The sequence below is a fragment of the Ahaetulla prasina genome, chromosome 4 (assembly GCF_028640845.1).
Source record: "Ahaetulla prasina isolate Xishuangbanna chromosome 4, ASM2864084v1, whole genome shotgun sequence".
Classification (NCBI taxonomy): Eukaryota; Metazoa; Chordata; class Lepidosauria; order Squamata; family Colubridae; genus Ahaetulla; species Ahaetulla prasina.
The window spans coordinates 79,999,694-80,012,600 of NC_080542.1; the positions used below are offsets into that span (position 1 = coordinate 79,999,694).

The window sequence follows — 12,907 nt, forward strand, 5'->3', positions numbered from 1 at the left end:
ATTCATTGGTGCTAATCTTATTATGCTGGTAATAATTAAGACTTTCTTTCCGTGCAGTTGACTTTGGCTGAATGAAGTGAACATTTTTATTCTCAGGTTAAGTCAGGGTTGATTTAGATTAAAATTGCTGCAGATGTTGAAAAATTCACACTGCAGTAGCTTCTAGATAGTTTTGAAAGTTCTAAAGACAGTCTCCTTTTGACAGATCTAAGATAAATCTGCTATTATTCTATGGGCTCTTTACAGACCTAAAGGATAGGATAGGATAGGATAGGATAGGATAGGATAGGATAGGATAGGATAGGATAGGATTAGATTAGATTAGATTAACAGAGTTGGAAGGACCTTGTAGGTCATCTAGTCCAACCCTTCACCCTAGCAGGAGACCCTACACTATTTCTGACAAATGGCAGTCCAATCTCTTCTTGAAAGCCTCCAGTGATGAAGCTGCATCTATTCCTCCCTACAATTTGTATCCTAAAGATTTTTCTTAAAAATTGAAGTAGCTATATTTTGTATCATATATTAAAATATAAAATATTCTGAATATTGAGGCTGTCAGGTTCAATAGAACCTGACAGAAGCCATTTTTCTGTTCCTCAGTTGCCACACAGAGTGGGAAGGGGGAAGGAGAAAGCAATTCATTGCTAGACAACAACAGAACTTTCGTGGGAACCAAGATCATTTCTACAAGTGGATACAGATGGGGAGGGGTGCCTGGAGAGCCCGCCAATTAGCCTAATTGGCCAGTGCAACCTGTGACTTTGGGGAGAGTTATTTCCTATTTTAATTATACTGAAACCATGGGAAACATTTAGAATTAGTTTTCCATTTAATTGTGCTGATATGATGTACCCAATAAAGAAGTTCTTAGAGGAAGCCACAAGGTGCTGATTTGCTTGGGTTTGTTAGTCGGGATCATGACATTAAATCAATTCCTAAATTTTGCTCTGCCAAAAAAGCAACCTTCTGGGGTCCCTGAGCCCCTGCTGTCTCCCGGTGACTTTAGGAGGATGGAGAAGACTCAGGGAAGATTCGGAGATGGAGAAGAAAGGAGAACTCTGGGGCTTCCGGGTGGCTCCACCTCTTCGCTGAGCCCTAATTAAAGGGGCTCCGCACTGAACATCGTAAAAGCCAGGAAAAGCCGGCTTTAATCTTTTTCCCTGGATGAAAGGGGCAAGATAAGAGCGCAGGAATGTTGGTAGACCTCCCCAGAGGCTTTGTTTTAATTAAGCAGAGCCTCGAAGGGTCGATGGGTCCCATAAATATTCCTGCCATCTCCGACTTCAGTGCGTGTCTGCAAAAGCAGGAAAAGAAGAAGGTGTCCATCTCTGCTAATTGTCTTATCTTTATGGATCTCTTTAAGCAGACGGAATGAGTGCAAGCGGACGATTATTGGATTGCAAGTATTTTTGATTTCCTGACTTCTACTTTCTAAAAGAGAATTTTTTTCTTTGTTCTAATTGACTCTTAAAGATGGCGCCTGAGCAGGAGTGAAAATGATGAATGGAATTTTAAACAGTCTGTGCAACTAAGAAGATAAGAAATGTTATGTGTGGATTTTAATGAAGTGAACTGAGCTCTCCTATACTTAAAGGGAAAAGAAGTTTCTAGACTTATATTTTGTGAATTTTAAAACTGAAATGGCTACTAAACCACCTAAGACTGGGGGCAGAAGGGTTCTGAACCAGCTTTAGAAGATCTGATTAAAGAGCAAGGAAAGTGTCTGAAGAAAGGTTTAAGGAGATTATGGATAATAATGAGAAAATAAGAGAAGAAATAAAGAGAATAATAAAAAATAAGAAGATATCTTAATGGCTTTTCAAGGTTTGGCAAAAGACTGGAGGTGGTGGAGGAGGAGGTGCAAGAAATTGTTCAGTCAAATCAACAAATAGAAAATAGAATGGGGGGAATGCAAATCAAATTGGATAAAAATGAAGATCAAGTGGTGGTGATGCAGTATAGAATGATGGAAGGAGCTCTGAGAATTAGAGGTTTGAATGAGGAAAGGGAAGATTTAAAAATTTTATCAGAAGCTCTGGCTGAATTTATTGAACTTGATCCACAAGAGGTTGCTTATCAAATTGACAAAATTTTATAGAGTTAATTCTTGGATTGCTAGGCAAAAGAAACTTCCTAGAGACATTGTGGTTTATTTTTGAAAAGAACAGTGAGGAATCAAATTTTGCAAGTTGCTTTTCAGAAAAACTTGAAAATAGGGAACAGGAGTTGAAGGTTTTGAAAGAGATCCTCCCAAGATGTTAAGGGATAGAAAGACTTTACATTTTTACACAAGAACTTAAGAAATACCAGATTCAATTTAGATGGGAGGTTCCAGTTGGCTTGACAGTGTATTATCAGGAAGAAGATATCGTATTGACACAGTGCTTAAGGCCAAAGATTTTCTTTCTACAGTGCTGAAATTTGAAATAGAAATAATAGAAAAAGAATTCAAGAGACTCAAATGGGTGTGGAAGCTGAGGTGATTCCAGTGATGTTACCATCAGAGGAACAACCACAAGAACAAAGACTGACGAGGGGAGCCCTTAAGCGTAAAGAAAAGGAGCAACAAACTCAAAGTAAAGTTCAGGACTCTGCTACAGAAGCGGTGGGAGGAGCACGGCCGAAGATACGGGAGGGCGATCTTCAGTTGATTGCCCAAACGCTTCAGCAGCCCAGTAATGGCAAATAAAATCTTGAATTGGAATGTCAATGGTGTGAAATCAGCTCAGAAGAGAAGAAAAATATTTCATTATTTGAAACAACTTAAACATGATGTTATTTGCTTACAAGAAACGCATATTAAATTATCAGATCAAAAGTACCTAATAAACTCAAAGTTAGGTAAACATTTTGTTGCTTCAGCTTTGGAGAAAAAACATGGCATAGTGGTTTATTTGAGAAAAGATATACCAGCCAAGTTAATAGAGGCAGATATTCACGGAAGATATATTGCTATTGAACTTACAATAGAAACAAAAAGGACTCTCTTGCTTGGTATATATGCACCCAACCAGCAACAAGAAAATTTTTATAGAATGTTATATGATAAGTTGACTCTATGGGATTATAAATCGTGTATTATATTGGGAGATTGGAATGGAGTAATAGATACACGAAAGGACAAGAGAATTTCTTCCAAGAAGATACCTGCACATGCAAAGCTGCCTAAATCCTTTTTTGATATGATAGAAGATTTTGAGTTAAGAGATGTATGGAGACTGCGGAATCTGGAGGAAAGAGACTATACTTTTTTCTCTGATAGGCATCAATCCTTCTCACGTATTGATTTTATTTTAATTTCTAATGATTTGCTTTTTAGGGTGAAGAAAACTAAGATATTTCCAAGATGTTTGTCTGATCATAGTCCTGTTTGGATGGAATTGCAATATGGAAAAGAGGGTAGAAGAACTTGGAGATTAAATGAAAATTTGTTTAGATATCAGGATAATGTAAATCAATGTAAAAAGCAGATGAAAGAATTTTTTGATTATAATTTGAATAATGAAACATCGATAGAAATGGTTTGGGACTGCAGTAAAGCTTTTATGAGAGGTGTATTAATATATCTTAATAATAGACAGAGAAATAAGCAACAAAGACAGCGTAGGTATTTAGAAGAGGAAATTTATAAGAAACAACAATTATTAATACATAACCCACATGATCAAAAACTTAAAGATGCAATAAAGTTACTACAGAATCAATTTAATATGATAATGGCTGATCAGGTGGCAACAAATATACAATATGCCAAACATAAAACTTTTGTAACGCAAATAGACCTGGTAGGTGGTTAGCATACACTTTAAGGAAAAGACAAAACAACGTACTATAGAAAAATAGAATACAAAGGTAAAGAGAGATATCAACAGGATAAAATTAAAAAGCTTTTTAGAATATTATACAAATTTATATCTTAAAGATAATATATTGAATAGGATATTGATAAATATTTGAAGGAATATAAGGTTAAAAATTTAACTTTAGAACAAACGGATGAATTGAATCGGCCTATAACCTCGGAAGAAATTATTTTGGTAATTAAACAATTAAAATGGGAAAACTCCTGGTACGGATGGGCTTACAGTTAGTTATTATAGGAATTTACAGGATGAGATGTTAGGTCCACTTAAGGAATTATTTAATCAGATACAACTAGGAGAATTCCCCTCATGGAGAACCTCTTTTATTTCATTGATACCAAAGAGGAACAGGATTGTTCTAAACCTGGGAATTATAGGCCAATCTCACTTTTAAATAATGATTATAAGATTTTTGTTAAAATAATAGCTAATAGATTAATGTTGATTCTGCAGCGAAGAATTCATAATGATCAATCTGGATTTATAAAAGGGAGACAGATGAGGAATAATGTTAGGCAGATTGTTAATTTACTGGAGTACTTAGAAAAGAAAAATTTTATTCCAGCAGCATTTATTTTCTCGAGGCAGAGAAAGCTTTTGATCGATTGCATTGGGATTTTTTATTTAAATTAATAGAAAAGATGCAATTTGGAGATGGTTTTTTAAGAATAATTAGGGCAATTTATGGAGAGCAAACAGCACAGATTATAATCAATGGTAGCTTAACAGAACCTTTTAAGATTGCGAAAGGAACAAGACAGGGATGTCCTTTATCACCATTATTGTTTATTTTAACTCTAGAACCATTATTGGATAAAATACGAAGTAAAGGAGATAGAGGAATTAGAGTTAGACAGTATGAATATAAGTTAAGAGCTTTTGCAGATGATTTGGTGAGTACTTTAACAAACCCTATAAATTCTAGTAAATCTTTGTTGGAAATAATTGATCAATATGGGAATGTCTCAGGGTTTAAGGTAAATCAGATAAAGACAAAAGTGATAATAAAAAATATGGCCAGACAACAGAAAGAAAAACTGGAGGAAGTAACAGGATTTGAAATTGTAAAGAAGGTTAAGTATTTAGGGGTTTATATTACGTCATCAAATGTGAAATTGTATAAGAATAACTATGAGGTTTTATGGCAAAAGTTCAGAAGGAGTTGATTGTTTGGAAAAATTGCAATTATCTTTGCTGGGAGAATTGCTGCTATTAAAATGAATGTTTTACCTAGATTTTTATTCCTCTTTCAGATGATACCAATAATTAAGAAAGATAAGAATCTTGAGGAATGGCAGAAGGGAATTAACAAATTTATATGGGAAGGTAAAAAAGCTAGGGTTAAAATGAAAATAATTCAAGATTCTCGGAAAGGGAGGTTTAAAATGCCTAATTTTAAATTATATTATGAAGCAGCTGCTCTCTCTGCAATAAGTGATTGGTTTAATTTAACAGAGGACAGAATTTTGAATATAGAAGGTTATGATTTGTTATATGGATGGCATGCATATTTAATTTATGACAAAAAAGTGGATAAGGCCTTTAAAAATCATGTGCTAAGAAATGTCCTTCTGCGTGTTTGGAAAAATACTCTTATAAACTAAATTATAAGGTTCCTATATGGGCATGTCCTAGACATACAGTAGAAAATATAAACATAGAACAGAATCAGGAAATGATTACATATAAAGATCTTTTGTATACTGAAAGAGGTAATTTGCAGTTAAAATCTCTGCAAGTATTAAGAGAGGAAGGGAAAAATTATACTTGGTTTCAATATGAGCAACTACATGCTAGATGGAAGGAGATCAGAAAATTGGTATAGAGCAGAACGAGGGAAATTTGGTAAAGCAAATTAGAAATCAGTCTCAGGAGCATATAAAGAGATTGTATAATGTGTTACTTGAAATAGATTCTGAAAGGGACTTGGTAAAGGACTGTATGATAAAGTGGGCACAAAATTTTCAGGAGCCAATATTATTGGAAACGTGGGAAAGAATTTGGGTTAGAAATGTTAAATTCACGAGGCACAGAATCTGAGGAAAATTTTTATAAAATGTTTTATAGATGGCATCTAGATCCTAATAATTATCGTGTATGTATCCAGAAATGCAAGCAAATTGTTGGAGATGTAATTGTGATGACGCTACATATTTTCACATTTGGTGGACTTGTAAGGACATAAAGGCCTTTTGGATAAAAATTTGGTGGATTTTACAAAATGTTCTGAAAAGAAGATAAAGTTCCTGCCGCAATTTTTCTTGTTGGGAATTATTACGGATTGTACAGTAATTGAGACTAAATTGATTTTAAATCTAATAACTGCAGCAAGATTACTAATAGGACAATATTGGAAGAAAAAGAAGTACCAACAATACAAGAATGGATATTGAAAGTTGCCAATTTGGCTGAGATGGCGAAGATATCAGCCTTTTGAAAGACAATACGCAAGAAAGATACTTAAAGGAATGGAAAAATGGATTGACTATATTCAACGTAGATATCAGACTAAGAGTTATCAGACTGTTTTTGAATGATTATGATGTATTATTTTTGATTGCTTTTGGGGGAAGTTAGGAATTGATGATTGTAGGGGTATAATTAAGTTGGGACGAAAACTTTTTAGCATATGTTTGTTTTACTTTTAACTATACCTTGTGCTCGTTCCGGGAAGTCGGGGGGGGGGAGGGGGTTGCGAAGGGAGGGGGGAGGAGGGGGGGAAAGGGGGAAAAAAAATTTTGTAAAACTTTTTGAATAAAAAAAAAGAAAAAAAAGAAAGGAGAACTCTGGTAGTCTAAGTGCGACCAGCGGGTCAGGCTGGAGAGGGAGCCTCTCCAGGTGGCCAAACCGAAGATCTGTGCTGAGGGGACCGAAAGGCCACGGGTATGAGAAGCCCTAGTGATGGAGGACCTCTACCAAATTGAGGGGGACACCTGGTGTAGGAGGACTCAGAAAGCCACTGAAATGGAGTTCCCTTGACATCCCCTCGGGTGCTTGCTGCCCCATGCCCCCCGGGAAAGTGAAGAGGACAGGTGAGTGGGACAAGCAGAGGGAATCGAGATACCTGGCAGCCACTCATAGCCCCATTGATCCAGCTGCTGAGAGAGAGGTTCGACCATATGGAGATTCAGGGTATGGAACAGGTACAAGCTGCTGGTGAAGACTATAACCCGGATGGTTCATCTGCCTCTAGTTCATTGTAGCCCCAGCCCAGCTGCAGCAGCCCAAGCGGCTAGCCCACCCCCACTCCTGACTAGCGGTGACAGCAAGCCTGGGCCCAGGACAAAGCTCCCAGCAGCAGCAAGTGGTGAATCCAGTCAGCCAATCTCGGTTTCCCCCTAGATGACCCAGTCACCAGCCATGGTCTTACTACCTGGGTCCCAGTTTGTTCCCCAGCCCTAGGGTACCTCCCCCTCCCCACTGATAGACTCTCCATTGATGAAAGTCACATTTGATGGAGAATTCAGAGAAGTTAGCGTTCTTCCTTAACCAGGTATGGGCTCACCTGGATCACTATGCTCCAGTTTATCCGTTGGAGACTGTGATGGTGAATACAGTGGCCACCAGGGCTGAGTCCATTCGCATGCCTGAATACCCTTAGGAGTCTCCTTCCTCAGTAAGCCTAACAGAGTGGGTGGACTCTGCAGAATGCTTGGGGAAATGTGAAACGGGTGCTAGCTAAAGTCATAGAGATGCAAAAAGAACAAGCAGACCCCTTCAGATCCCTTCAGAGACCATTTCACATAGGAGAGAAAGTTTAGCTTTCTACCAAGTACCTAAAACTGAAGTAGCCTTGCAAAAAACTGGGCCCTAAGTTTATAGGATCTTTCCCCATTGTAAAAATCATCAACCCAGTAATAGTAGACCTGAAACTCCCACACCTTCTAGGGAAAGTGCACTCAGTCTTTCATAGCAGCTTATTGAAGCCAGTAATAAGATCAGGATTGAGGCCAGTAGCTCAGGCATTCCCCAGTCCTATCATAGAGGAAGGGAAAACTCACTATTAAATATGAAGGATCCTAGATTCAAGACTTTATAACAAAAAGCTACTTAATACAGTAGAAGGGTTATCCCGTCAGAAGCAACTTGGGTGAAGAGTAGGAATGTTAGAGCAGAAAAGTTAGTCAGATACTCCATGACAAATATCCCCAGAAGCCAAAGAAACTGCCTGGTGATGGGAGGGGGTGGTGATAATAGGAAATTAACCTGTCTATATTTGATATTTTCCAGATATTCCTCGGACACTAGGGAGATTCGACTGTCAACTTCAAATTGAACTGGCAGAAGTTCCTTCACTGGCACACAGAGTAGGGAGGGAGGGGAGGATGAAATGCGTCACTAGACAAAACACAGAACTTTCTCGTGGGAACCAAATCATCTCTACAAGTGTACCCAATAAAGATGTTTTTAGAGGAAGACAGATTGCTGATTTGCTTGGGTTCATTAGTTGGGATCATAACAGAGGTATTTTCAATCTTTGTGTTCAGTTGTAGTAATAATAGATGTTACAAAATTATTGTTAGATTGTTAGAAAGTACAGCTTTCTACCAGCTACTGCCTGTTCAACTCTCATAACATCTAGCCATCGTGGACATTCATTATCACCTGCATTCATAACATTCATTTTACAGATTAATAGATTGATACCTCCTGAAAATTTAAAATATCTCAACTCAGATCACATTTTACTAAGATATCAACAATAACAAATAAGAATGGTTTTATTGAGTCTACTTCAACTGATGATTGAACATAAACACATATTTATGTTATTTCTTTAGCATCATTATAAAAATAGTTTGCCTCTGTTTTCCTCCAGGATATTTTTTCAATTTCTTAATTTAAATCTACAGCTCCAGGACCTCTTGGTAGTCTATCCAATTTAGATGGGCACCTGTCCATCCATGAAATTCTAGGTAGTAAAAACGATGAACAAAGAATTGCATTAAACCAAAGAAATAAATGAAAATGTATTGATGCTTAGCAAAACCACACATTTATCCCTTGCAAATATCCCAAATACAACAATTGGGGGAGGCTGTTCTGTAGAGTGGGTGTGTTAACAGAAAAAGCATCTTTGTGTCAGATCCCAGATATTTCTACAGGGCATTTTGGTGGGAGGAATGGAGTGATCTGTATATAAAGTTTCTGTTTCCCTGCAATGATGTAGTGAGGGAGGGGCTTGGTTAGCATTACTTTAAATAACTGGTTTTAAGTGAGAAGCTTCTGTTCTTGCCTAGATCTCTTGTTATCCCAAACTTCAATAAAAGCTCCTTTTGGAACAATTGCAGTTTCAAGAGTTCTGCTTTCTTGGGAAGACTGGAGAGGCAAGACCTTACATTAGGCAAGAACTGCAAATTGGTCAACCCGGAGAGGTAACAGCCCTACCATAGGGACCGTGCACACCATATCTGCCCAGGGCAGTAACCATGAAGAGGCTGAAGACTGGGTAAGAACCCCACCCTTCAAATCTCAATTGGGTCGAGAACATTGCCTCAAAGCACCGCTACCAAGCCGAGGTAGTCCACTGGTGTTAGGAAGATGGAAGGCTGGGATGGCAGAACTAAAGATGTCACCCTCACTTGTGGGAGTCAATGACCTGGTTGGAAGCAGGAGATGGGAGACTTTTATGACAATGATGAATAGAAGGAGTTCCAGACTGGCCCAACCATTTCCTGAGGAAAGCCATGAATCTCATGAGAGAGGCCATCCATGGCATGCGTATTCAGGATGCCCAGGCTTGCACTGCAAGCCAGTTAGGAGTACAAAAGGGGACTACAGATGAACAAAAGGGATCTCCAGCCCCAGGGGCATTGACTGAAACCTCAGGGGCTACTGATGAACCCATATCCACCATGGAAGATCCGCCTAGGAGACATCTCAATGCAAAGCAAGGCTTGCTACTTGAGAGAAGGCTTCCACCCCTAGAATGGAAGGCTTGGTGTCAAATTTGATGGGAATCCCCAGCAACTGGGATTTTTTCTCATACACGTATTGATCTACATACAGGAGTATAGGAGGGATCTCCCTACAGAAGGCACAAAAGTCAGGGTTGTCACCCTGGCTCTAGAAGGATCAGCTGCACATTGGATGGTGAGCCTCCATAATGCAGATGCACCAGAGCTCTGCAATTTCAATCATTTCATGATAGCCCTGAGACAGAGATTTGAGGACCTAGTCATCTGCAAGGTTAGAGACCGCATAAGGCATATCAGATGGGGATGCTATCCAGTCATCGAGTACATTGAAGAGTTTCGTGATTTGACTTGCCATGTAGATTGGCCAGAGGAAATGCTTGTGAGTTGGTTCAAATATTGCTTAAATGATGACCTGTATAAAGCCTGCATTGCCCATGGAACCCCCATCCACCTGGATAGCTGGTGTGTCTTGGCTGAGAAAGTGGAAATCAGATCCCCGCCGGAAGGGAGAAAACCAAACCTCGCTCTGCCCCGCTGCAGGAAGGAAGGTCACTGCGCAAATGAGTGCATGTGAGAATGTCCACCTGAAAGGGAGAGAAGGTCGGAAGGAAACCCTTAAAGTCACCACCACATTCCAAAGATATCGCCCTGAAGACCCATGCGATCCTTGAGTTCCCATCAGAATCAATTACAGTGCGAGGAACTCCAGCTCCTCCGGTGGAGGAACCCAGTCAGTCGGAGAGCAACTACGAAGATCCTTTGGTAGTTGGGTTAACCCTGTCATGGTGGAATTACAACTCCCTAAGTCATCCTGTTTTCCATTGTAGTTTATTGAAGCCTGAAGTCACCTCTGATCTTTGTCTGGCTACTACCCCTGTTCCGCCCTTCTATTATGGTAGTGGTTGAACAACATTTTGAGGTTCAGGAAATTCTTGACTTTAGGAAATTCCACAGAGCCACTCAGTACCTGGTGGCTTGGAAAAATCTCCCCTTCTCACACAACAAATGGGTTCACAAAAACATATGCATGCTCCTAAATTAGTACATATATTTCATCAATTGTACCCGGACAAATACAATTCATCAATTGTACCCGGATTTATATTGATATATTGACCATCAATTGTGTTGTAAATGTTGTACCTTGATGAACGTATCTTTTCTTTTATGTACATTGAGAGCATATGCACCAAAACAAATTCCTTGTGTGTCCAGTGATACTTGGCCAATAAAAAATTCTATTCTTCTATTCTTCTACCCGGACAAACCTTGTTGATTTTATGTTTCCTTTGTCTCCCCTTCCCTCTTTTGTTTTCCTTCTGGTTGACTTCCCAGTTTTCTAGGGGGGGGTGGCATGTCAGGTCCCAGGTATTTCTACAGGGACGCTGGCATTTTGCTGGGAGGAAGGGGGGGAGGATTTGAATGATCTTATATGAAGTTACTGTTTCCTGCATTACTGTGCTAATCTCTATATAAAGCTTCTGTTTCCCTGCAGTGATGTAGTGTGGAAGGGGTTTGGTTAGCATTGCTTTAAATAGCTGGTTTTAAGTGAGAAACTTCTGTTCTTGCCTAGATCTCTTGTTATCACAAACCTTTCAATAAAAGCTCCTTTTGGAATAACTGCAGTTTCAAGAGTCCTGCTTTCTTGGAAAGATTGGAGAGGCAAGACCTTACACTTTAATTATCAGTTTGTTTCTGAGATGAATCCTATCTAGCAGGACATTAAAAATAGCCATTGAATCCCAAACTAAAGCTGTTTTAGCATACAAGTTGACAATGGATTTAAGTTCTCAATTGTCTTCCAGAGAAACATTATGGTACATCCTTTTAAGATTTATTTGCGACTATGACAATGCTGAATCTTCTGTATAAATCATGTAATCCTCTCCTTAGTCTACTCTATTTTTTAAAAAATAGGTCCGTAGTGAATAAAGCCCCCCTGATTTATGATCTTATAAATAGGTCCGTAGTGAATAAAGCCCCCCTGATTTATGATCTTATACGGGGGGGGGGCTGCGGACCTTATGGGCATTTCGGAGACTTGGTTGGGCATTGAAGGGGCGGTTCCCCTGGTGGAGATGTGCCCACCGGGTTTCCGGGCATTTCATCAGCCGAGGGCCCAAGGTAGGGGTGGAGGGGTGGCGGTTGTTATTAAAGAGAGTCTAGAGCCGAGGGAGGCCACTGTTCCTCAGATAGCCGGTTGTGAATCCCTTTACGTGAAGTGGGGGCGTAGGATGCAGATGGGCTTGTTGATCACGTACCTGGCTCCTTGCTGCGTGACAACAGCCCTGCCCGAGTTGCTTGAGATGATAGCCGGGATGGCAGTTGATACCCCTAGGCTTATGGTCATGAGGGATTTCAACTTTCCATCGGCCGGTGTGTCGTCAATGGCAGCTCGGGAGTTCACTAGTTGACGGTCCCACCCACATTGAGGGAAGCACACTGGATCTGATTTTTGTCTCTGGACAGTGGTTGAGTGATCTGGAAGTATGAGAATTAGTCATTGGATTCTCTCGCCCCTGCTGTTCAACATCTACATGAAGCCATTGGGTGAGATCATCAGTGGCTTCGGGGTGAGATACCAACAGTACGCTGATGACACCCAGCTGTACTTTTCCACCCCAGGCCACCCCAATGAAGTTGTCGAAGTGCTGTCCCGGTGTTTGGAAGCCGTACGGGTCTGGATGGGGAGAAACAGGCTCAAGCTCAATCCCTCCAAGACGGAGTGGCTGTGGATGCCGGCATCCCGATTCAGTCAACTGCAGCCGCAGTTGACTGTTGGAGGCGAGTTATTGGCCCCAAAGGATAGGGTGCGCAACTTGGGTGTCCTCCTGGATGATCGGCTGTCGCTTGAAGATCATTTGACGGCCGTCTCCAGGAGGGCCTTCCACCAGGTCCGCCTGGTTCGGCAGTTGCGCCCCTTCCTTGATCGGGATGCCTTGTGCACAGTCACTCATGCGCTCGTTACCTCTCGCTTGGATTATTGTAATGCTCTCTACATGGGGCTCCCCCTGAAGTGCACTCGGAGGCTTCAGTTAGTCCAGAATGCAGCTGCGCGGGTGATAGAGGGAGCTACGCGTAGCTCCCACGTAACACCGCTCCTGCGCAGACTGCACTGGCTAC

General features: G+C 40.2%; 1 protein-coding gene across 1 annotated transcript in view; it reads left to right on the forward strand.

Annotated features, from left to right (window-relative positions):
* The window catches only part of UBP1 (upstream binding protein 1), a 127,585-nt gene extending 116,486 nt beyond the window's left edge, over window positions 1–11,099 (forward strand). Inside the window, exon 16 of the transcript XR_009155173.1 lies at window positions 8,097–11,099. The gene's annotated coding sequence lies outside the window, so the exon portion shown is untranslated. The remainder of the gene's footprint in view (window positions 1–8,096) is intronic.
* Window positions 11,100–12,907: the final 1,808 nt, after the last annotated feature.